Source organism: Manis javanica, chromosome 15, assembly GCF_040802235.1.
Source record: "Manis javanica isolate MJ-LG chromosome 15, MJ_LKY, whole genome shotgun sequence".
Taxonomy (NCBI): domain Eukaryota; kingdom Metazoa; phylum Chordata; class Mammalia; order Pholidota; family Manidae; genus Manis; species Manis javanica.
In genome coordinates this window covers 5783865-5810205 of record NC_133170.1, presented here as the reverse complement: position 1 = coordinate 5810205, position 26341 = coordinate 5783865, and the positions used below count along the sequence as shown (strand labels likewise).

The 26341-nt window shown below is 36.0% G+C and overlaps 1 long non-coding RNA gene across 2 annotated transcripts in view; it reads left to right on the top strand.

Annotated features, from left to right (window-relative positions):
• The window catches only part of LOC140846576 (uncharacterized), a 181575-nt gene that overhangs the window by 17512 nt on the left and 137722 nt on the right, over positions 1-26341 (top strand). For both annotated transcript variants that reach the window (XR_012125814.1, XR_012125813.1), the window contains exon 2: positions 22579-22677. This is a non-coding gene — a long non-coding RNA (uncharacterized lncRNA). The remainder of the gene's footprint in view (positions 1-22578; positions 22678-26341) is intronic.

Here is a 26341-nt window from a genome sequence, read left to right as displayed (position 1 = left end):
GTCAGGGACACAGAACAATCACAAGCAACATGGAATAAAGGATTTATTATAATAAGGATAGATAAGGGAGAAGTGAGGAACCTAGAGGTCTGAAAGGGGATAGTTGGAGGATCAGATAAAAGTCAGTGACTAGGGTTCGCAAAGGACAGAGCTGGGAAAGGAGTCTACAGAAGACGCCTTTTGTGTTTGATGATGGTTCAGAAATAGCTCTTTATTGACAGGATTGACAGTCCAGAAGAAACTCAGGCAAGAATTAGGATAAACTGCAACCGTGAGGTACACACATTGATGGTTTTCATATACCACCTTTAACCTTGATTATAAAGGGATTTGCTGATAAAGCTGCATCTGGCCCCAGACTCAGAATCTGTGGAAAGAGGCCCTGTTCTTGCTGAAGGAGCTGCAGGCTTGGCTGCTGCCTCTTGGCAACAAAATGAGCCAGCAGACGACACCCAGGATGCAGTGGTACCTGAGTCCGCACACTGGCTTTCAGGGGGCGTGACTGCTGCTTACTTCTGCTCCCCAAGTCTCACATTTCTCCTGTGGCCAATCCTGGCCCAGAACCATACAGAGCACTGAATTCTGGGAAATACAGTTCCCGTTTAACTACATGACTAGTACAAAAACACAGCATCCCCAATTAGCTTGGAAAATATATATGCAAATGTTTCACTTATAAATTTTAATTTATATTTAGCAATAATATCTGTGTAATCTTAGACATTTTTTCAAGTTTTATTATCAATATACACTATTTAAAAAAATAGAATAAGGTGGTTTTATTTTATCATGTGTCTCCAACTTAATTTGCAAAATTAGGCTAAATTATGCATGCTCCTTCAAAATATCAAATCATTGTTTAAAGAAAAGAAAATTGACAGAACAGTGTTGTCTCTTTTGAGGACTAGTCCTTTGACAGCATTCTCAAGTTTGTAAATTGTTCTCTTTGGCTTTTCGATAATCCATTTTGTTCTTAATCAGTTTTGTTAACTTACATTTTCCTTAAAAATCGACCATTTCATCTGGGTTCCAAATTAGTTAGCCTAGAAATAACAAATTCAAAGTAATCTTATGTGCCTTTGTTAATATAATCTTCTATTGTTAATTTAATTGTCTTTCATCTCTTTTTTCTAGATTAAGCTAAGAAGTAGCCAATTTGTTTTATTGATATTTTCAAGGAACCAGTTCTTGAATTTGTCTAAACCAATTTAATTTCATATTTTTCCAGTTTGTGAACTTTTCACTTTGATCTATTCCTTCTCTTTCTGTATTTTTTCTGTATTTGGGGTTTGGGAGAAGACTGATTTTTTTTTTTTACAATCTGATGGTTTATGCTGATTTAACTTAGTTTTTTTAATAGTAATTAAATTTTAAGTTAAAAAAAGTCTTTCCTTTTATTTCAGTAATCTCTACATCTCATAAATTATTAAATGTAATATGCTCATGGACTCATGTCCTAAATATTGTGAACATAAACTTTTTATTTTATTTAGCTCTTTATCCTAAATTGTTAAACATGTATTAAAATTATTTGTATTGAGGCATAATACAGATAACGAGAAATGTGCACATCTGGAATGTACAGCTTCACATAATTTTTAAATATGGATACAGCTGTGTAATCATCCTCCATATCAAGGCATAGAAATATTCAGTATCCCAGGTTTTTCATATCCCTGCCTAGTAAACCACTGCCACCTCTCCCTTAAAGCAGTCGGTCCACCCTCATTTCCTGTCACGTGGATTAACTCAGCCTACTCTCGGGCTGCTTACACAGGACATAGAGCACCTACTCCTTTTTGATTTGAATTGTACACTATTTGTTTTTTGGCCTGGTTTTCTTTGTCCAACATTTAACTTTTTTTTTCTCCTTGCAGTAGTAGTTCTGTTATTATAAAGTGTGATATTTCATTGTATTAACTACAACTTATTAATGTATTCTCGGGCTGATCAGTGTTTGAACAGTTTCCAGTACTCAGCTATTGTGAATAAAGCTTCAGAGAATATTACTATGCGTATTATCAGGAGGCTGTATGTGCTCACATCTCTTAGTTCTCTATGGAAGAGAGGAACCTCTGTCACAGAACAGAAGTATGTTTTCCTTTAGCAGATACTCCCAAATAGCTGTACCATTGTTACTGCCAGCAGCAGTTATATCAGATTTCCAGTTGCTATAATTGTATTGGTATTGTCAGTCTCTAACTTATTTCCCCAACATCTAATATTTATTGGTGGTCATTGTAGTAAATGCACTTTTATTAATTATCCTTTCCATTCAGTCCCCAAAACAGTCTTATAGACAATTACTATTATGCACCCAGAATTTATTTTGGTTTTGTTCCTGTTTTTAGTGATATTTTATTGAAATGTAACTTATACAGGTTATACTAAATATTTTGTAACATATAAAATGTGTGTTCTCTGTGAAGTCAGAGAACGTTTCATCACATGGAAGGCTTCCTTGGCTTCCATGTTCTGTGCCTCCAACCAATCAGTACCTAATCAACCCTGCAAGCACAATGATTATTTTGATGTCAATCACTAAGTATTGGCTTTGCCTATTTTTGAACTTTATATAAATGAATGCATACAGTAGGTGGTCTTCTGTGTAAAAGACTTTTACTAGTGCCTTTTACTGAACTTTATATCTTTGAATTCAACAATATTGCAGTGTTCATTCCCTTATAGTATTGTGTATAGTAGTTCATTCTTTTGTATTGCTGTGTTATATTCCACCCATTGCACAAATGCTATTCTATAATCTATTTTATTTATCCATTCTATGTTGAGGGGATCTTGGATTCATTCCATTATGAGGCCATCACAAACAAGCTACTCTGAACATGCCTTTCAGTCAACATAATTACTTACTCTATGGTGTGTATAGTGAGCAGGGCAATTGCTCAGTAGAGGCATATATAAGTTTGATTGTAGTAGCTAGTACCAAAGAGTTTTCACTACTGGTTAACCCAATTTGCACTCCCATTGACATAGGCTTCCAATTGCTCCAAATCTTGGCCAACACTTGATATTGTCTTCTTTTTAATTTTAACAATTCTGATGGGTATATGATGATATCACATTATAGTTTAATTTCCATTTTTTCTGATGACCCATATTATTTATCATCTATTTATGTAGTGACTGGCCACTTTGATATAGTTTTTCCTGAAATACCTGTTCAACTTTTCTGCCAAATTTTAATAGACTCTTCTCTCATTTTGTTTCTTGTGTTTTTGTTATATTGAGTTCTATGAAAAGTAGTTTGCTGGTCTTTTCTTGTATGGCTAATGTTTTTCATACAATATTTAAGAAAACTTTGACTACTTCATGTTTGTAAAGGTATGTTCCTATGTTTTCCTCGGCAAGTTTTTAATATTTTACCATTTGCTTTAAGTATATCATGTCTCGAGTTAATTATGTGTGTATGAGGACCGTTTTTTCCCATGTGGTTATCCAGTTGTTCCTGTGCCATTTATTAATCAGACCCTCTTTTCCTGACTGAATTGTAGTGACATCTTGCTGTAAATCAGGAAAATGTATATGTATTAGTCTTTCTCAACACAAGTCCATGCCATTAGCATGTTATATTAGTGTTACAGCCACAGCACATGGGCTTACTGTCTACAACTTTTTAGTAAATTTTGGCATTTGCTTGCATGATCTGCAAGTTGCTCCTTAAGATTTTCTAGACTATTCTTGACTATTTCCAAAGATAGTTCAGTATATCAGCTTGGCAATTTAAAAAATATAAAAGAGATCTAAATAAATAAACATTTAATTTTTTTTTGAGCTGAATAAATTAACAAGATAACAAGCTAAAATCTAAGTTGGATTTTGAATGGAATTACATTAAATCTACAGATCAACTGGGGTAGAATTGAATTTTTAACATTACTGAATGCTCCAACCCATATGCATGATATGTTTTTCAATTTAGGTCTGTTAGAAACTCTTTCATTTAATGTTTTGTAGTTACATATTACATATTCTTGCTTGATTGTTCTTAGCTATAGAATTAAGCTATTGGATTCTTACCTATAAGATTACAGTTTTTCTATACTATTGTAAATGCTTGTTTTTAAATTTTCCTTTTGTTTTTTCTTTTATATAAAGATACAGTTAAGTTTTATACATCTATATTCTTTCCTGTGGTCTTGCTATACTTATTACTCCAAATAGCATGTGTAAAGTTTCACTTCTATTTTTAAGATACAAAAGCACTACTCTTCCTTCCCAATCTTTATCATTTCCATTTCTCCTTTTTTGCCTTATTGTGCTGTTTAGGACTTCCAATACTTCATTGAATAAATGGCTGACAGTAGACAACTTTAGTAAATGGTCCACATGAACTTGAAAAGTTGTGTGTTCTGCAGATGTTCATATAAATTAGATCAAGTTGTTTAAATTGTGCTACATAAATCTTTCTGTGTACTTATTTTTATATCTGCGTGCTTGTTTTACCTGAGCAAGCTATGTTAAAGCCTTCCACTATAATTTAAGATTTGCCTATTTCTCTTTTTGTTTTTGTTAAATTCTTTTCTTCATCCAATGAAAAAATAATGACATAGGTGTCGGGCTGAGATTAAGGCATTATAGCTCCAACCCTGTGGCTTTAGTAACCCGTTGATCTGAGATACAAAGAGAGGCATCAAGTGAGGAGCTTTTCATTCTATGGAGTGCTCAGATACCCGCCCACTGGTACCAATACCATTATTCTAAACTGGGGAATATTAGTACTGCTTTTAGAATATTTTTTAAGTAATAAGACTTTCAGTGAATGTCAAAATATATTTATTATAGAAAAAACTAGAAGAGGAGAAGTGTTGATGTTATCCGTTAGGAAGTGATTGCCAGTAGTAAAAAAATGGTAGTTATTTAGTCTGTAATGTTGGCAGTGAAGAAAGAAAGAAACAGATGGTTTTAGTTAAAATTTGGAGAAGACAGGGACAGAATTCTATAATGAATGAAAAGTAGAGGCCAAGTGGATGAGAAAAGGGAAAATAAAGAATGAATCCTATTAAGAGGCATAAAGTTTAAGAGTCAAGATTTTTTTAGTTCATTCTGATTTTCTCTTGTGAGCCCTTCTGAGGGGTCTACAACTCTAGGACCTCTTCAGTAAGTTTGGAGAGTTTTCAAAATTTCTTGTTTTAGTGGACTCTGTTGAATTATACCCCAGATCCTTCAATATTCAATTATGTGAATGATATGTATATAATATCACCATTTTTTATGATATTAGCCACTAAGAAGTGTTTTAGGTGTCCTGATAAATGAAAGTTGAATATTTATACTGTGATATGTACCAATACTTATACACTTCAACAAAAACACTTCCAGATAATTAAATTACATTGTTTTTAAAGTTTAAGATCTTTCATTCAAATGAGTATCTTACTTACATTGTGAAATTATTCTGATTTGGATAGCTGCTAATTACTTAGGATTTCAAACCAAGTACTAAAAAATTGATAATGATATACAAGTGCAAAGTTAATTAGAAAACATATCATTGAAGATCAGGTTAGACTGTAAAGCTTTGACATTTTGATATTTAGATGAAAGATAGGGCCACACAGAGTAGTAATTTATTTGAACTAAGATATGATTGAATGGATACCACTCTATCACAGGGCATCAGGATGGATATCCATAACTACAGTGTTCAATACTGCTGTGGTTGAATATAAAGGCTAAATAGTTGCTTTGACTAATCTTCTAAATATCAATTTTCAAAATCTTTTAATCACTGACTAACATTCTTAATTTGAGCTATTTTCATCTGGATCCATGACATCCTATTCTGATAAATAGCTTGAAATGCCAAATGCAAATAACTACCTGGCAGATCACAGTGAACCCTTATGCACACATTTTCTTCGTAGGTGACGTTGGTAATATGAGCATCATATTTTTAAGTGTACACACTGTTTAAAATATCCAGTAATGCCATACCATTAGCAATGAGTAATTTTTGTTTTGTATAGAACATCCTGTTTTGAGATATTTTTAGAATAAAAAATGCTAGTGAACAAAGATGCTGGTTGACATAAATGACCCTACCCTGACATTCATTTACTCAACAGGTTGTCATATGAATGTGTGAGTGGCTGTTCATTTATTTCATAAATATTTGTTGAGCACTTACAATGTGGAAGCAAAGGAGTAAATCATGGCCAATACTCTCCAGGAGCTCAGGTCAAGTGGAGAGTCAAAAAGCAAAAAAAGAAAAAAATATATCATGATGAAAGGGATAAATGCACCAAGATAAAGTGAAATGGCATGAAATCCAGAAGAAGTTAGGAGGACTTATCAGAGAGATCCTAGGACAAGAGATACGGAAGTCGTATCTTGAAGGAGGAAAATGCATTTTATAGGCCAACAGTTTGAAGAAGGGCATTTCAGACAGAATAATCAACTTAATAATTATAATAACTACGGTTTGAATTTACCATTACGAGGCTGGATAGAAAGTGCTCTCTCTCCCTCATGAATACCTGTAATTACCATCATTATTCCCACATTGCAGATGAGGAAACTGAGTCTCAGAAATAAGCTAGTAAAATACTGGGTTAGGATTCAGACTTGGCCTGGCCCACTCCAGGTTTCTTACACTTGGGTAGACAGGAAAAGGTGAGGGCAGGGTACAGAGCTTTGGGTAATGGAGCTTGGTACCCCCATGCCAATTTTAAAGACCAGAAGTTGTAATTCAAAGTACTTCCTATCCCAAGAATATAAATACTTTTCGTATGACTATTATTTAATGACCAAGTGGCTCAGAATTTAAACTTAGGGATTCATTCTACTGACTTGAAAAAATGTGGTACCTGAACCAAGAAATATGATCATGTCCAAAATTTTCCAAAATGACCTGCTTCCTCTATATCTTGTTATAATTTCTGCAGAAAGAAATAATCACAAATAGCCCCTGGTGGTCTTTTCACCTCTTAAAATATATGGAGCTCTTTTTTTTTTTTCTGAGAGGCTGTTGGGATTTTCGGTGCCTCTTCCTCACCTTTAATAGCATGTAGTCAACTTGTGTTTGCTTATAACCCAGGCTACCTTTTTTTTTTCTCTAAGTGAGTTTTTGGAAATAAGTCCTGGAGAACTAATAATGGCTAATAATGGTCCCGAGGCAGGACGATGTACCCAAAATAACATTCCAGCTGGCTTGGTTTTTGTTTGTTTTACAGGAATGTTCTACTTGAGAAATGCCCGCTATGTAACCCTTAATTTGACTATATATATATTTAGGGCAGTAGTTGGTACAGTCACCTAATAATTGACTGCCAACTTTACTCATGAAGAGGTGTTTCCAAGCCAAGCATCGAAGTTGGCAAGGGGTGGAGGGCACACTAAGTGCAAAGCCGCGGTACAAAAGCCAGTGAGGACACCTAATTAAAATGCCTTCTACCTTTTATTCTTGCTTGTGAGACGAAACAGTAAGTGAAGGTCGTGATGACGGGAGCAGAACTGGGTGTGGCCCTCATAGCCGCTGCGATGGTTGCTAGGGATCTACTAAATTTCTTCTTAATTAGCACAACGGGATGAAAATGGCTACAACTGTCCTGTCTAAGATGTTTCTTCTACTCTAAACCCACCCAGCTACTTATAAAGGTTGCTTATCTTAGCTCCCATATCATCCATTCATCATGTAATATTCAATAGGCTCTCTTTTTTTCCCCCTCCATCTAAATCAGGTTACCTAAGTTATTACAGGGCCTCTTAGTGTCCGAGGCCGGCACCTCCACGTGGCGCCTAATGATTCCTACCTTCTGGCCTTCATGCCTTCAGACCATCCTCTCTCTTTGAGTTTGAGCTGGACTTGGGCACCCTCGGAGGATAGGATACGAGGAAGCCCTCCGACGGCAGTTGAGGCTGAACTACAAGGACTGGGGCCCCCATTCTGGGTGTGCCCTCTCGTGCCATATCGTGAGGGAGGGAGACCCGGGCCCATCTTGTGAGCTGCCCTAGGTAGAGGCCTGTGCGCATTTTCTACGTTTGTCATAACAACTTACCAGCGACTGGGTGATGTAAACAACAGAGATTTGTTTTCTCACAAGTCATGCATCAAGGTTGGTTTGTCCTGAAGTCTCTCTCCACGGCTTGTGATAGCTGTCCCCTTGGTGGTCCCTTCCTGAGGTGATCCTCTGGTGCGTCTTTTTGGATCAAAGTTTCCCCTTAGAAGGGCACCAGACAGATTGGATTTGGGTCAACCCTAACAGCCTCCCTTCAACATAAAAGCCTCTTTAGAGGCCCTATCCCCAAAGAGGTACATTCCTTGGGAGTAGGGGTTAGTCTTCAGCATGTGAATTTGAGGGACACCCATTTGGACCTATAACAAGGCCCACATGGCAGGGGACAGAGGGAGGCCTCAGTCCTATAAACTGTAAGGATTTGAATCCTGCTAACAACCGTGTGAGTAAGACTGGAAGTGGATCCTCTCCAGTGAGGGGAGATCAAAGCCTTGGGATGACATCAAAGTCTTGGCCAACTGCGTGACTGTGATCTCCTGGGTGAACTTGAGTTAGAGACACCCACGTGCATCACGATGAGCCACATTCATGACCTGCAGACACTCTGAGGTGATCATCTTCCTTCTCTTAAGCTTTCACATTTCAGGGTGGTTATACAGCAAGAGATAACCAAAGTAGTGTCTACACTATCATTTCATTTGGTGGATCTGTCCTTTTTAGAGTAGAAGAAAGGAGTTTTTAAAAAAGTTAGGACTAAGGAGCATGGTCGCTGCTGTGGGGCGCCACCCAGTTTTCCACGTCAGGTCTTAAGTACCCATCCCCCCAACTACTGAGAATGTTGCCGACAGCAGATACTGTATCCCTCTGAGAAATTGCGCTGAGCTGAAAAGCGATTTGTCTGGTGACTCAGATGCTATACGTATTCCTGTCGAGGAGTTTGAGCTTAGTGAGAACTGATGCATCTTCATAGAAACTCTGGCTTGTCAGAGTTTCCCAAAGGGGGCCTCAAAAATGGGACCAGATCTAAGGAAAATATTATCATAAGCGGTATGTCCTCTTCTCCTAGTTTTCTATACTCCCTTTGGGAGTCATCCTTGCTTATCTTTCAGCAAGATACACAAGACTTGGAGGGGGAAGGCAGAAGAGCTACTCCTAGAAGAGAAGAATTCTATTCCTTGCTCTCCTTAAGGTAAAATACCCCACCTAGTTTGCAGTAACTCGGGCATTTCTCTGCTGTAGCTTCCAAGGGCATTTCAGCTGCCTTGGAGAGGCAGGTAGGGAGCAGTAAGATTATAGGGCTGCTTTCCTAATCATCCCTTGCAAGGACAATATTCAAAACAGGTGAAATTTAGGGAAACTGGAATCCTGCCATCCATGTCAGTGATGACCCCCTAATGTTGATTCTCTTTTCCTAAAATGAAACAAAACAAAACATAAATGTTTTTTGAAGATCAATGAATTATATTTTCTTTAACTGGAAAGAAACAGACTTTTTAAAAAATGCCATGAGAAATTGAGAACTGAAGTCATATTATCTAATGTTAGAAAAGCTGAACCCCTTGAAATCCACACCTTTATTCATGTGCTCAGTGACTGTCAGAGATCCCTAGTCTCCAGTTCAGAAATGTCAAGGTAAAATGTTCACATATTAGAGCTGAATTGCAAACACTTAGCTACATCAGAGAGCTGCAATCTAACCAGGAAAACTGAATTTTAATCACACAATCACCTGATAGTATAATAGATCAGTATATCTGAGAAGGTCCTCATGTAGTGCTAAGTGCTTCTTTGATGCATTTGGTGGGGGGGAGTGTGGGAATGTGCACATTACACAAAATAACTCTGGGATTTGGAAAGAAAAAGAGTATGTTTAAATATGTTCAACATGAAAAAGCAAAATGCAATTCTGAAACTGTTATCTTATATTCATATTTTAGATGCTCATAACATTTATCTTACCAATCTACAAACTGGTTTTAAACTCTGTGTAGTGACCAATTTTCTTTGCAATTTGTATTAGGCCAAAATAAATGACAAGCAATCTGAAAGTCTTCTCTGTTCCTTATTGGAAAGTGTATTAGTGGAAACTCAGGTCACTGGGGCCAAAATTTAATTGAATGCTTTGGAATTGAGTCCAAAACAATGGTGGTGGTGGTGGTAGTGTGTGTGTTTGGGGGGGGGGGGCATTTGGCTGATTGGCAGGCAAAGATGAAATTATTGTCCAGTGGAAAAAATCACTGATAAGAGGGTCATCTTCTAGCTCTAATTCTGCATAAGCTAGCTGTATAACCTTACCTCTGTATTTTTTACTTTTATTTGTAAATTGAAACAATTGGAAAAAATTTGAAGAATCATTCCTTTTAAGATCTGTATTTTCTGTTTTAGGCAAAATAATGGTAAACTGACTAAACATTTTGTTAATTTAACTAGATCTTGGGTTCATATACACAAATCTTAGGCAAACTGATAAGTAGTTGACCCTTGAACAATGGGGGAATTAGGGTGCTGAACTCCCATCTGTTGAAAATCCATCCATAAATTTTGATTCCCCCAAAACTTAGATACTAATAGCCTGCTTAGATTGGAAGTCTTACCAATAACATGAATTGTTAATTAACATGTATTTTATATGCTATATGCATTATATACTGTATCCTTATAATAAAGTAAGCTAGAGAAAAGAAAATGTTATTAAGAAAATCATAAGGCAGAGAAAATATTTTGACAGTACTATTCTGTATTTATTGATACTGTAAGTTTATGATGCCTTTTCACAAGATGAATTACGTTAGTACCTACATCAATATTGTCTTACATGATACAAAACTCTGTAGATGTTATGTATATTACTAACACTGGACATCAAAACTGAAAGTATGTAAAAAAGAAATTTGTATTTATTTACAGGTATAACAATTCATTCATTGATAATGAAGTAGCAATATGATTACTTTGTGGGAGCTTCATATAATCAATATGATGGCTTCCTGGTAGCTGAATCTATACACCAATGAATGAATCATTAGGAAATATTTGTGGCATCCAGTATTACAGTCATATTCATAACATAGTACTGGAAACATTGTTACATTTCTTAAAAACCACTTAGCCAGTGTTGATGGGCTGATATGCAGTTTCTCAATTATGAGAGAGGCATCCTGTGCAGTAATGTAATTCTTCCTGTCTCCAAAGAAAGGTGATTTTGACACAGATAATCCACTCTTTGCTCGTAACTTCCTTGTCCCACTTCCTGCCTATGAAATCTTTCATTTTGTACAACTCTTTGTAGCTTTCTGTTTGCTAAGTGGGGTGATGTCCAATTCATGAATCACTGAATGAAGCCAATAAGATCTTTAAATTGTACTCAGTTGAATTTGTTTTTTAATAACTTCAGTTCCCCATTGTGAGATTTTTGAGCAAATTCTAGAAGAGAAGTAATAACAATTGGACTAATGTTAAAATAACTATTAAGTGGGATAACTTTGGAAAAGAGCTTAGTTCAGTATCAGGCACATCAGAGTCACCTAAAAATTGTAGCTCCTAATAATATTTCATCTTATACCTTAAAGTTACATAGCCTGATATTTGTTCAGGAATTCTGGCTGCCATACCCATAGGTAAAATTATTTCATAAGTACCAGAAAATTATTCTGCTTAGTTTTGTTCTTTGACTATTACTTAAACAACTTATATTATTATTGCTTTTAAATGTATTTGTTTGTGAAGTAACTTTAATGTTGAATGTTATTTGCAGAGAAAGGGTTTGATTCTGTTTTAGGCATCTGATAGAATGATGAATAAACACTTTTCTGATACAAAATGGTATGACACCCCACTAATACTAGTATAGAATTATACTGAATGATTTGCTGAATTTATAGTCAGCCTATTTAAATTTAATGCAGAATAGCATGAAAATAGGAATAATCTAGTACAAATAAATTAATCAAAGACTGTTTTGTTTTGGGATATTATAAGCATTAACAATACTTTAAAAGTTGCCTAATTTATAACCCTAAAAAAATAAGTCATGTAGCAAAAAATAATAAAATGACATGTTGTGTAATGTATCAATGGAACATCTCATAAGCATATAGGTATATATAACAACTGCCTATAATGAAAATATCATTTGTTTTGGCTAAGGTAAAAGGTTCCCTGTTAACTTTTTCCATCTTTTAAATTTTTTTTCTTATTTTTAAAAATAGGCAATATAATTTTCCATATATGGAAATAGACTCACAGTAGTCGGAATTTTAGCATGAGTTTTGGTTTTGATTTTGAATCATCTACTGGGTTATATAATGTCTATGGAGTTAGGGGGCAGGTCATACCTCAGTGAAACTACACAAAGTCTATTTTACTAGGAAAACAACAATCTGTGGACTGTCCTATCTCTGGAGAGTGAGCATTTTCTGGAATTGTATTCTACGAAAGTAATAGAATGAGGAATCAGTGATGGGAACTATAACAGGGAAATGATCCTAAATCGGATTCAGGATTTCCCAGAGAGGGACGGAAGCAATCTCAGAAAAAGCCAGAAGTCCAAACCCAGACAGTAAAGGAATTTAACATTTCTGGTGGTAATACTAAACTGAACTTGAAAATAGGTGCTTCAGTTTTCAAATATATATAGTTGCTTTTTTTTTCATTTGTGAAGTAAATGAGTTTTATTTGTGAAAAGCAGATGTAATTCATTCAATATAAATCTGAAAAATCAAGGCTAGAACAGAATTAGGTGATTAGAAGTAACCATGGCATGTTAGATAAAGCAATTCACAAGCCATCAGCTAGTTCAGAGGGTGAGGAGGCTGATGTTTCCCTTCAAAGGGATTCTCAGCAAACTGTACATTGTACTTCTGTTATGGAAAGAGGAGCTGGGACACATATTTACAATTTCCATGATTATTTGTGAGCATGCTCCTAGATCACACACACACCCAAATGAGATTCTAGATTATCTAAAGCACCTAGATTAAGCAAATGGCTTTAATTTACTCAGGGAGTGTGTCTTCTGGCCTTGTGAATAGTTGCTTTTTTTTATTGTCATCTGCATGTGGTCATAATACTACTCACCTGCCTTAGAAAATGTTCTCTCACTTGCACAGTTTCGTCAGTGAATTATCAGTTTGAGGTCCTTAGCAAGTTGAAGGCCCACCCTTTTGTGTAAAATGGATGAATAGAGGCAGAATTTTAAGTGTACCATTGCCTCCGAATTTCAACTGGAAGACTATCCAGACACGCTAACATTTTCAATCTTAGCTACTTGGCACAATATTTGATTCTTGGAACTTAAAACAATGAAACCCTAAACTTAAAGGACCTTAGGCAAAGCAAATTGCTTAGAAAAAGAATCTCAAGTATTGGAGACTGTAAGACGGCAACATTTAAATGTCTTCTTCTAATTGATCCTTGAGAAAAATGCCAGACCTGAATTATGAATGAATTTTCTGAACTTACTTCATGAATGCAGAGAAGCAATTCTGGGTCTGTGACTGCAGTTAGGTGATGGGAAATCATCCTATTCAGAGCTCATGATTGACAGCATCAGCACAGGAGAAGGCGAGACATAGCCCAACACCGATGCATTTTAGAGAAAAGCTACAATTTTTAATGGATCATATTTGTGAATATCAATCAATTTTATATGCAAAGAATAAAGACATAAGACATTAATTCAAAGCATGCATTAAAAACAGTTTTAGAATTTATTTCCACACCTTATCTAATCTTGAAAAAATTACATTTTCTTCCTCAATAATTTGTAAATTTGTAGAAGTCTATGCTAATCCCATAGCCCCTTTAAGACTTGCTATGAGTTCTGAAGCTTTTCAGTGTTTAAAATTGTTTCGTATATGTTTGGTAATTTAGAACGTGCATTCAAATTAATTCATTTTGATAATGTTTTTGCATGTTGGTTTTTCAATTTCAGAGGTCATTGGAGTCATAACCTTCTGTTGTGTATCCCATGCTCAACTGAAAATGTAGCTGAAAAGTAATGATCTGAGCCCAACAACTATGTGAAATGAAACCTCTCTGTTCTTTTGAATGTATTTTTACCCACAAAGGAAGACCTTTCTTCTTCCTCTAACTCAGTGTTTCTCAGACTGTGTTATGTACACATGCAGTGCTATATAAAATAATGTTAGACAGTCTGTTGATAATCATTTATACTTGCAATATTTCTGTATTTCAACAATAATTTTAGAAAAAAATTAATATATTGAATTCATGACTTCAAAGACATCATTGCTTAGGAGAAAGATAAAAATTTTAAATTGGTTATTTTAATACTGAGTTACACTTTAGAATTTAGAAAACAAATATGTATAAATAATATTTATATAAATGCATATACATGATACATAAAAATATATATAAAATATGTAAAAGTAATATATAAATATGACAGTTCTACATAAATAATAGTACAAGTGATATTCATTTATGGCAGAAAAATCATATAGATTTTAGGAGAATAAAGACTGAGAAACATTATCCTAACTGTCTGGACTATTGACAGTTCTATACTAATTTGTGTTCATCCTTTAGTTCACCCCTTAGAAAAGATTAAGTACCATTCTACTTACGCATAACTTGGAGGGCCAGAATGCTAATGAGGAAGGGGATTCCATTATAATTCCAGCTGTGAGAGTTGTAAGATGTGTGTAAAATTGAAGGATCGTGAAAGCTTTCAGAGCCATTTTTGTAAATTTAATAAATCAAACTTATAAATGAAGTAAATCAGTTTGTCTTAAGTACTCAACTACTATGTACCAATAATCAAATTATCTAATCCCTTACAAATTAAAATATCATGTCTTGAGTCAATTACATATTTCAAATTGAAATTATTATTCTTGTAGGAAAAAAATTATACTTCAATTACAGACCTCTAGAGAACACTCGTGAGATTGTCTGAATCTGGTCTTTCATTGCCTTGGAGCTATTTTGCAAATTTCACATTGCGGGTAACTGCTATGCTCTGAATATGTGTGTCCCCGCAAACTCCTATGTTGAAACCTAACCTCCAAAGCTGATGGTATTATGAGATGATTAGGTCCTGGGGGTAGAGCCTCATGAATGGAATTACTACACTTACAAAATCAGCCTGAGAGATGCCTTTGCCTCTTATACTACATGCAAAGAACAGATGGGACAAAGAAAAAATGGTACAGGGGTGGCCCTGTATGTGGCTGGTGTCTCAACATGGGACTTCCTAGACTCCAGAACTGTGAAAAATAATTTTCTGTTGTTTATAAGCTACCCAGTTTATGGTATTTTTGCTATAGTAGCCTGAAGGGACGAGGACAGTAACTGATGGCAATGACAGATAATTCTTTTCTATGGACAAGCAAATTCTGTCCTGCCCTATAAGAGGTTCAGCCACCTTCCCTTCCTCCCTGGAAAATACAGTTTTTATGCTTTCCTGTTGTATAAACATGTTTGTCTTTGGATTCTCTTTTGAACTAACTATAACCTCTGACTCCTTCCCTCCTGATTAATGATTAGAATAAAATCTCTAACATGAGTCTTTTTTGTATCTGTGTGAGAGTTCTGGTTTTACCTGTTTTTTGAAAATTAACTTTTATTTATTCATTTTTATTGAAGTATATTTGGTATACATTATTGGTTTCAAGTATACAACATAGTGATTAAACAGTTATGTACATCAACAGATGCTCACCTCAACTAGTGTAGTTACTATCTGTCAACATAAAATGTTACAAGACTATTTAATATATTCTTCAGGCTGAACTTTCATCCCCATGGCTGATTTATGGAATGATCGAGATTTTGTGCCTCTTTATCACCTTCACCTATTTTGCCCACTTACATAGTCCCTTCCCCATGGTAACCACCAGTCACTTCTCAGTGTCTATGAGTCTACTGCTGTTTTGTTCATTTTGGTTTGTTTTTAGAGACCACAAATAAGTGAAATTATATGGTATTTGTCTTTCTCTGCCTGGCTTATTTCATTTGTCATAATATCCTCTAGGTCCATCTATGTTGTCACAAATGGAAAGATTTATTTCTTTTTTATGGCTGAATAATATTCCATTGTGTGCATGTCCCTCCTGTTCTTTATCCGCTCATCTACTGATGGACACTTTGGTTGCTTCCATTTCTTGGCTATTGTAAATAATGTGGCAATAAACATAAGGGTGCCTCTATCTTCTAGAATCTGGGATTTTGTTTTCTTCCGGTAAATTAGAAGAAGTAAATTCCTAGAAGTAGAATTACTAGGTTGTATGGTACTTCTATTTTTAGTTTTTTAAGGAACTGAAAAGTATGTTTTACAAGCTATTATCTGATTGTTTCAAACAACCTCAAAATCACAGAAATTGTCTCCATGAATATAAAATTTACTCCCAGAAATTAAAAAAAAAAAGCATTTAAGCAATGGCTTAGATCAGTGGTTCTCAAATTTCAGTGTGCTTGAGAGTTATCAAGATGTGTAAGGGTGAATACAACTAAAAATAAGGGGCTTAATTCCCTCTTGTGAAAAGAAGGGAATAGACTTCTCTCCCCTCCCCTTTCTGAGAGCATTTATTTTAGAAAACTTGTAAGTGTAAATGCAATCTCTATCTTTTTAAATATACAGACATTTTTTTTAAAAGCTGAATAAGCCTCTTACTAATTTTAAGATCCAGGAATGCCTTTTTAAAGAACTGGGAGCCATCTCTGAAATGCAATCTTCAAGGAAGGTGAGTGTCCGTATCTCCCAGTGTCTGTGGGAGAGGAATTGACCGGATTTGGCAGAGGCCTTACTCCAAGACTATCACCGATCATGGAAGATATAAGAAGTTTCCCTCCTTTTTTCCCTTCTCTTTCTTCTTATCCTCCCTTATAGCCTGACTATGAGCTTCTAATGGGAACAAGCCTTAGAATAAATTTCGATGCATAGGGGGCATTTGTTAGCAAGCCAGGAAGACACAGTTACAGAATCTGTCTTGCCGTAAGCTTAATGAGGACCAAGTTCTCCATCATTTTTGGCTTCTTGGGTAGCCTTGCATTAAAGGCCCATCTGAGGCAACTGTGACAGTGGTCTGGTCATAAGATTCTGCTAACCAATTATTGGAGTCAGATCCTCCCAGTCAGCAGCAGGGACACACATTTGTTGGAATAAAAGTACCCCAGTTTTGCCAATGAAAGGTCCTTTCTAAAAACCTCTACGCCAGCTGACAAACCACTAATTTTACCAATGGATCAGCATTCTAGCTTTTCGCTGTGGTTGTTAGGACAGCTCCAGGTGCTGATGGAAGAGAAAAACTAGCTGCAAAACCTACAGGAGCAGCCTTTGGGGTGGCCTTCTAGATTGAAGGACGAGAGAGGCCCCAGAGTGTGAATTCTTGATTAAGGCCACCGCTGCCCTTCGGGTGCAAATCAAAACTAACTCACCCTCTAATCACAGTCTCCAGGCTGAAGTATTTTAAAGAAAATTTCTTATATGATTATACTAGTTCATCATGCTTCCCCAGGACATTTTTTTAAGTTCAGCACTACTCAATTTTTATCTTTTTCAACTTCTTATTGCTTGATTTTGAATAGATGGTATTAAACATTCCTTAGTTATGAGGTACCTACTTTTCTACTAAACTCTTTACTATTTTCTCAAATTCTGCATCCCCTCACCCCCCATTTACTTAGCTCTTTGGCCATGACTCTGTTGTCGTACTGATCTCACCAGGCCACTTGCTGTTCTTTGGCCTCGATAAGCATCTGATTCTGTCAGGCCAGTGATCCTTCCCAGTGGCTATAGTGAGAATCTATATTATAGAGGTTTCCAGCTTCATGTTTAAAGAACAGGTTTTGTAAAGGGTAACGGGGGGAAAGGAGATCACTGGGAGATTTAGTGTAAAAGCAAAGGGGATCCACAGAGACTGGCAGTCAGAAAGGGAGGTGAAAACGGGCGGAAGAAGGGGCGTGGCCGAGCCAGAAGTGCCGGCGGGGTGGACGCCAAGAATGATTTTGCTTATTAAAGAAAATTGCTGACCACTGCTTCTAGGTACACATTTCAATTAGGGACATAATTGTTTTTCTTTTAAGTAAAAGCAGGAGACAGAAATTAGATAAGCAACGAAGCTTTCAGAGAAGTAGTGTACTAATACTTTTATATCATAATTATGCAATTATGTCATTACCCTTGTATTGTATTTGATGCTGGACAAAATAACATTATTTTGTGGGTTTATGGCCATCTTCAGTACAAAGGAATAGGCCCTTCAATTTTTTCCTTTTTTTCTTTATTGTGTGCCTGGTAAAAAGTATTTTTTACTGCAGCTTATTTTTTAAAAAAGCCAAAATGGCATAAAGGCTAATCCTTGTTCACTTAATGCGAAAAATTACAACTGATTAAAAGGTTCTTTGTATAAAAGATAACACACTATGCTGGGAATAATTCGAATGAAAATTAATGTAATTTTTACTAAGTTAAATTTCTATGTAACTTAGGATTCTTATTGAAAAGTATGTGTGGCAAGATCAGCTTTTATAAACCTAAATAAGTAGGATTATTTATTAATTCTTGTGGTACTTAACTGAAATTAAAAGAGGAATGAGTGCTGATTTTTCTCTTTTGTCGCAAATTAAAATAATCACAATTTTTTTCTCTAATTATATAAGTGACTTTTAGTATCAGGTGATTAAAATCTGACCAAAAAAAGGGAATATTTCATAACCAATTCTATTAAAAATAGCTTTTTGTTGGGAAAGGAGGAAAAATCATGGGAAGTACTAAAGTCAGAGTAGGACTTTCTACAGGATGAAGCTAAGCCCCAAACCTGGATTCCCATTAATTGGGGGGCGGGAGGGGGGGAATCTCTTAAACCAAGTTGCCCAAGACTCAATTGCTTTTATCTAGAGTCCTTCCTCCAATAGACAAAGATCATGTTGGTCCATTTATCTTTTCCTTGTTTCTAACAGATGTGATGACACATATTCCTGAAAGAAGATATTATATAATAAAAAAATGTTTATGTTTTTTTCCTGGACCCTGAGCAGATAGTACAAAGGCAAATAGTTGGTTTGCATAATTAGTGCTGAAATAATATAGAAAGGTCCGTGAAAAATAATGGATTTAAAGAATAGGTAATATGAAAGAATGACATTAATTTAATTAGAGATCAATTCTTTTAAAGTATGAAAGAAATAATTGCATTATATAGAAAATTCATATCAAAGGTACAAAAAGAAGATATCAAAATTACAATGTTATTTTGATTTTTTTTGTCAAGTTATTTTCTATGCATATGAGTGTGTATTGGTAGAATATGTTTATATATACAAAATTCATATCACATACATGTATATGAGATATATATATACACAGAAACATAAGCACACACATGTGTGTATATATATTATATATATTACACACAGCTTGGTATGTATATATAACAAACATACACACAGTGTGTGTGTATATATATATATATATTTTTTATATGCTATATACAGTTTTGTATAAAATATTTTTCCATTTCTTTTTCTTACGAGCATATCAGTATATCTGAGAATTTTCTTGTTTTTAAGCAGTGTTCAAAACCATGATTTTGTCTCTGGTTGTTTCTTTCATATAGCTTCTTCAAGCGAAATAACTTTTTGAGCCTATGAATCCATATTGCCAAGTTACTTCCAAGAGTGGGCATTGGTTTACTGTCAACCAGCAGTATCTGGGAGGGCTAAAGAGTCATTTTCACCACTTTAGTCTTAATATTACCTGCAAAGTATTTCAGAAAGCCCAATGTACATAATCATCCTCTTCTGCCATAGCAGATCCTTCAGAGAAAAAACATGCAATTTTCCTTAGAAAAGTTTTCCATTATTTAAGTATCCTATTTTTCAGGAAATGCTTTTTAATTTGCCAGGAAGGAATGCTAATGATTATTTCTTGACTTTCTTTTTAAAATTATATATCCAGGTAAGAAAATTTGCATAAATGTATTACATTTGAATACAATTAAAATTGAAATTATTCCCACTACTACATTTGCCGTTGAATCGCCTTAATAAGGCATCAAAATACAAATTACCAAATTCTATATTATAGATGTTATCACTTAGAACTCTTTACTAGTCATTCGTGCTGTTCAGTAAATATTTCTAGTTCTCCTCCTTATGGGACACAAAGTAATGTCTTTGCTCTGTGATTTTAGGTGTGCCTGTGTACACTGGCACACTTGATTGATTCAGCCAGTTACATGTGGGTAGAACTGAAGGATTTGTCTCAGTTTAGAGACAGACACTTTGAACGTCAGCACTCGATTCCCTATATACATGAGGTCTCAGCGTACCTCCTGAGCGACCATCATCCCCAGAGCTTCCCTGCTGACCTGGCTTGGATAGAAGCTATGAGTAGGAAATACAGTTTTATGTGGATAATTCACTGAACTTTGAGTTATTTCCTACAACAGCATACCGTACCTATCCTGACTAATAATTTTGGCCCTAAAGTGACTTAAAATGTGGGGGATTGGCTTAGTAAGTGGGTTGGAGGGACACTGAAGAAACTGATATGGGTAATCTAGAAAAAATATCACAATCTATTATGTAAATGGCAATATAGTCAGCAAAACTCTTACAATTATTTGGAAAGGTTACTTCCTGTGAGAAGTGGTCAGAAACATAAATGTTAGTAAGCATGTTTTCGTTGCTCTTGGTAGCATTTGGACAAGGAGCTGTGAGAAATGCGAGTTTAGCAAAGAAGAAAATGAAAGTTCAGAAAGTTGGTGGATCGAGGTGCTGGGATGCACCATTCTTTCTCAAATCTAGCAAGTAAAATAAAGTAGAGAAAGCCTTTAATGACAAAGGCTGAGGTGAACTGAGCTTTGTCACAAGAATTAAATCAAGGATATGTGCAGCAGTTTTAAAATATGGTCTCTAATTCTTTGATGCTTCTACTCCCACTGAAAGGTAGTCTACTTCCCCTGCCCTTGAATCTGGATGGGCTCCTGATTGTTTCAGCGGATAGCGTGGCAGAAGGGATGTTAGATAGCTTGCAAGCCCAGGTCAGAAGGCTCACTGTCTGGAGGCCTTCTTGTAGGATGGACCCCTTCAGATTCCAGCCAACACAGTATAAGAAGCCCAAGCGACACAGAGATGTGCCAGCAAAACAATTCCCCTAAGCCTTCTTTTAAGTCACTCCAGCCCAGGCACCAGCCATATATATATTTTTTGACTGTGGTAAAATGTACATTCCATACAATTCACCTGAACCATTTTTAAGCATACAGGTGTACGGCATTAAGTACATTCACCCTGTGTGCAGCCATTACCACCATTCATCTCCAAGCCTTTCTCACCTTTCCAAATGGAGACCCTGTACCCATTAAACACAAACTTTCCATTCTTGCACTCTCACAAGCCCCTGGAAACCACCATTCTACTTTCTGTCACCAGCCATCTCAAGTAAAGAAGTTACCTTGTCAGTGCGCCCTTCGGCTCCAGTTCCTTCCCCTAGTTATTTGAGTCTTTCCACCTGTGGCCCCAGAGACACCAGCGTAGAGAACAGCCAGTCCTACTGTGACTTTTCTGGCTTCTGACCCACAGAGTCCATGAAGATAATCAAATAGTTATTGTTTTACTACCAAAAAAGGGATGATTTGTTATATAGCAAAGACAGTTGGAACAGTATGGCTGTCACAACTATTGTTAAAATCTCTGAAAGAATTAAAATGTCTCATGGTAAAGAGACATCTAAGGGTGTCCAGTAAGTGTGTTAATTGAGCAAATGGCTCAGTAAAAGAGATTTAAAGTCTGATTTTCTTAAAACATCTGCATTTAAGTTAAACTTGGGGGACATGAGACACGAAACATTTAAGAATAGTTGGTATATAGAATTCCCAAGAAGCAAATAGAGGAGTTCACTGAGCTGTTAAGGAAGATTTTAAGGGGAATTCTGAGATTTATGACTGAGATTTTCCATTGAAAGTTTTTCCATTTCTCTTGGGTCCAGTCATTCTGTAGGGTCCTCAAAGACGGTCCATTCTCCAGTGGCCATTTGAGATGTAGCCTGGTGCCATAAAGGAAAGAAAGAACCCCCAAAGGTGGAGAACCGTGGATGTGAGGACCCGCTCACAGAAGAGGGGCTTCACTGCAGGCCGTGCTCCACCCACCCAGCGTGGTCTCACTGTCTGTAGCTTCTGTAGCTCCGTCTCTCCTTCCCTGAACACAAGTGTTGACTGCATTATCTGGCCCTGTTATAGGGGGGTAGTTGGGGTGTGGGGGTTCGTATAACTTACCCTTGCAGTTCTTGAATGAGTGGGAGCCACAGCTGAACCTGATGTAGAGACCCTTTCTCCAGAGGTCCCTAATGCTGTAACTGAAAGAAATTTTGGTTTTCTCTCTTGGGAAGACAGTGAATGTATTTTGCAGGCGAAAGGAAGTGAAGTGAATATTTAGGGACTAGAAGGTTGAAGCATTGCAATGGTGTGTCTGTTCTCCCTTCAGAACACCCGATAGGAATGTGCTTTCTTTCCTTTGTATTTCAACTTGCCTATGTTGACTTGTTTTGGCTAGAAAAGGACTGGAAGTAATGAAAGTTTTAGCTCTGGCATCTTTAAGAGTCAGTATGATTTCCCTCATTTTTTTCCCCTTACAGAGATGCTAGGGGAAGCACCATTCGAGGAGGAGACTCAATCAGCCCCTGTAACTGAAAACTGTGCTACGTGCAGCTCCACTCTTCACCTGATGCAGACAGGTAACAGAAACAAGAACTGAATTTCTGTTGTGTTGTGCCTCTGAGATTCAAGGATTTGTGTTAATATGGAGTAACCTAGCCCATCTGAACTTAAGCAAATTCTTACTATAAATCACACTTCATTTCTGATTTAGTTCTTTCAAGATAATATTTAATATTAAATATAAATAATGTTGAACAATTAAAATGCCATTTTGTTCAAAGAAACTAATTAAAATTCTTCACTGTATTTTTGTTATTCTTCTCCAAGTTCAATGCTTATAGTATAATCTATTTTATGTCACATAGTGTTGTTTCTTAGTACCAGTTTGGTACTAATTTAGAAGAGGTCCAGGGTATTAAGGCTGTGTTTTCAAACAAATATTGCTTCAGCTATTATAGTCAAGTCATTTTAAGAATTAGGGTTATATTGCAAAAAGTACTTTAACCTATGGGCTGTTTTGACCTCTGAAGCAGTCACGTCAGTTGGCTAAAGAGATAAAGGAAGAAGATGAATTGTTATATATAGACATTCAGCCCACTAGAGAGTACTCTCTTTTGGTTATATAGCCATGCTTTATTAAGAACTACTTAGGAAAAGTAGCAAATAAGTCAATGAATTTTTCAATATCTATAAATCCCGTTCTTCTTACTTCTTACAATTTCCTGGTCTGGTCTTTTAAATAAGATTGCTGATAAACATCTGATATTTTGGCATTTGTACATTGTTCCTTAGTTACTATTTTACTTCTAGACTAGTTTTTAAGTTATTTGTGAGAGAAGCAAAGCAATCCCAACTCCTTACTCTTATTTTAGTTTTGTAGAGTTTTATTGTGTGTGTGTGTGTGTGTGTGTGTGCACAAGTGCACATGTGTTTGTATGTATTTCTGATAGTTTTGTAACCTTACTTTATTTAGTTCCTTTAAAAGGAAAATATTTTCAGGGCCCTTTTTTTCTAAGTGGATATATACATTTATAATAACGTTCAGGTTACATATTTCATCTTTGGCAGAATGAGCTTCCAAACTGGATGAAATAAATCCGACTGTTGTTAGGATTTCCTTAACAAATATACTATTTGAAGCATTTCTTGGTTGATATAAAACTAGTACTATTTAACTATTTGAGAAATTCTTCTGTGAATGGAGTCGACACAATAACAACTATGACTTCATTTCTCATACATGCACCAAAGAAACAGAATAGAAAATGAGTGAAACTAATTTAGGAAATAATTTTCTTTGGATTCGAACAAAACTTCACAAAGTAACATGTAAACACAGCTTTTGCCATTGCAGCGTGCTAAATTGCCAACTTTAATATTTGCTTAAGATAAAAATAGCATTTGAAGTAGATGTGCTTGTTTCTTTAGCAGAAGGTTGTATTCTGGTCTTCATGTGGTCAGTGATGTAACTATGGTCCTCAGGGTGAAATGGTAAATAAAGAAAACCATTTAGTAAAGTTACACATTTCTCAATTTTCTTGATGCACAGAAATTCGGTATTTATTTCGTCCTTAGGAATTTGCCTGTTTTTTGTTTTTGTTTTTTAGATCATGCTTCTGTAAGGGCTTATTGCATATTTTTAAAGCAGTGAATAAATTTTTGTAGATTTGCATCATGCAATAATGTCAATACGAGAGCAGCAAGTGTTCAGGCAGTTGTCTACACACCGTGGCAGGACTGCTTAGCCTTTATTTCTAACATGTATTTCGAATCCACTTCACCTATCATTTCCTATGTTACCCATTTACCTCACTGATTGCTGGCATCATGCATCTTAAAGGATTCTGTTTTTTTCTTTTTAACTTTTTATTTTGATATCATTAATCTACAATTACATGAGGAACGTTATGTTTATTAGACTCCCCCCATCACCAAGCCCCCCCCCCCCACATACCCCATTACAGTCACTGTCCATCAGCGTAGTAAGATGCTGTAGAGTCACTACTTGTCTTCTCCGTGCCGCATCTTCTTTGTCCATTCATGTACTGATGGATGCTTAGGTTGCTTCCATTTCTTGGCTATTGTGAATAGTGCTGTGATAAACATAGGGGTGCATATGTCTTTTTCAAACTGGGCTGCTGCATTCTTAGGGTAAATTAAGGCTCACTCTTAGTAGGGCTAATGCAGCTGGTGACTTTAAGTCAAGGCCAATGCTCATTTACCATTCTGAAAATCCTAGGGCCCTGATGAATCTACCCTGCTTGTGTTCTGTGAATGAAACAACAAAGCCTAGACACCAGCACATCTGTTTACAACAGGGATTACTGAATATTTTAAGCCTACTGTTGAGACCTACTGCTCAGAACAATGGATTTCTTTCAAAATAGTACTTTTGATTGACAATGCATTTTGTCACCCAAGATCTCTGATAGAGACAGACAAGATTAATGATTCTTTCTTGCCTGCTAATACAACATCCATTATGCAACTCATGGATCATGGAGCCATTTCAACTTTTGAGTCTTATTACCTAACAAATACATTTTGTAAGGCATTAACTGCCATAGATAGTGATTCCTCTGTGGATCTTTCAAGTTGAAAAGTAAGTTGCAAACCTTCTGGAAAAGACTCACTATTTTAGATGCCGTTAAGAACATCTGTAATGCAAGGGAAGAGGCAAAACTATCCTCATAAACAGGAGTTTGGAAGAAGTTGATTCCAGCTATTATGAATGACTGAGGGGTTCAAGGCTTTAGGTGCAGTGGAAACAGCAAAAGGTCTCGAATTCCAAGTGAAGCCTGAAGATGGGACTGAATTGCTACAATCTCAGGACAAAACTTGAATGGATGAAGAGGTGCTTGTTATGGATAAGCAAAGAAAGTGGGTTCTTGAGATGGAAACTACACCTGATGAAGATGCTGTGAAGACTGTTGAAAGGACAAGAGAGGATTTAGAACATTATATGAACTTAGTTGGTAAAGCAGCAGCAGGGTTGGAGAGGAGGTCTCCAATTTTGGAAGAACTTCTGTGGGTAAAATCTTATCAAACAGCATCACCTGCTACATGGCAATTGTTCAGGAAAGGACGAATCAATCAATGCAGCAAACTTAATGTTGTCTTTTTTTAAGAGATTGTCACAGCCGCCCCAACCTTCAGCAACCACCACCCTGATCAGCCACATTGTTTCATTCTTTGCCTCTCACTGGATAATTTTAAACTTCCTGTCTTCTGGGTCACAGATCTTTTCTTCTCTTGATTAATTCTGTCATTGATGCTCTCTACTGCATTCTTCATTTCATTCTTTACATTCTTCAGCTCCAGAATTTCTGTTTGGTTCTTTTTTAGAATCCATCTTTTTGTTGATCTCCTCATTTTTATTTTTCCATGTGCTATTTTCCTGATTTTGTTGAATTGTCTTTGTGTATTTCCCTGTAATTTGTTGAGCTTCCTTAAAACAGCTATTTTGAATTCTTTATTTGGTAAATTTTAGAGTTCCAGGTCTTTAGGGTTGGTTCCTAGAAAACTATTGTGTTCCCTTAGTGGTGTCATGTTTCCTTGACTTTTCATATTCCTACTTTATTGTTGATTTTGCAATGAAAGGAACTGTCACCTTTTTCATTTTTTTTTCTTTATTAACTGACTTCAGTTAATCAGAGAAATACTTCCCTTCTGTCCTGCTTGGTGTTCTGAGGCTTTCTCAGACCTTTTATGGACACACTTACGCTATGCTTCCTGCTTCCA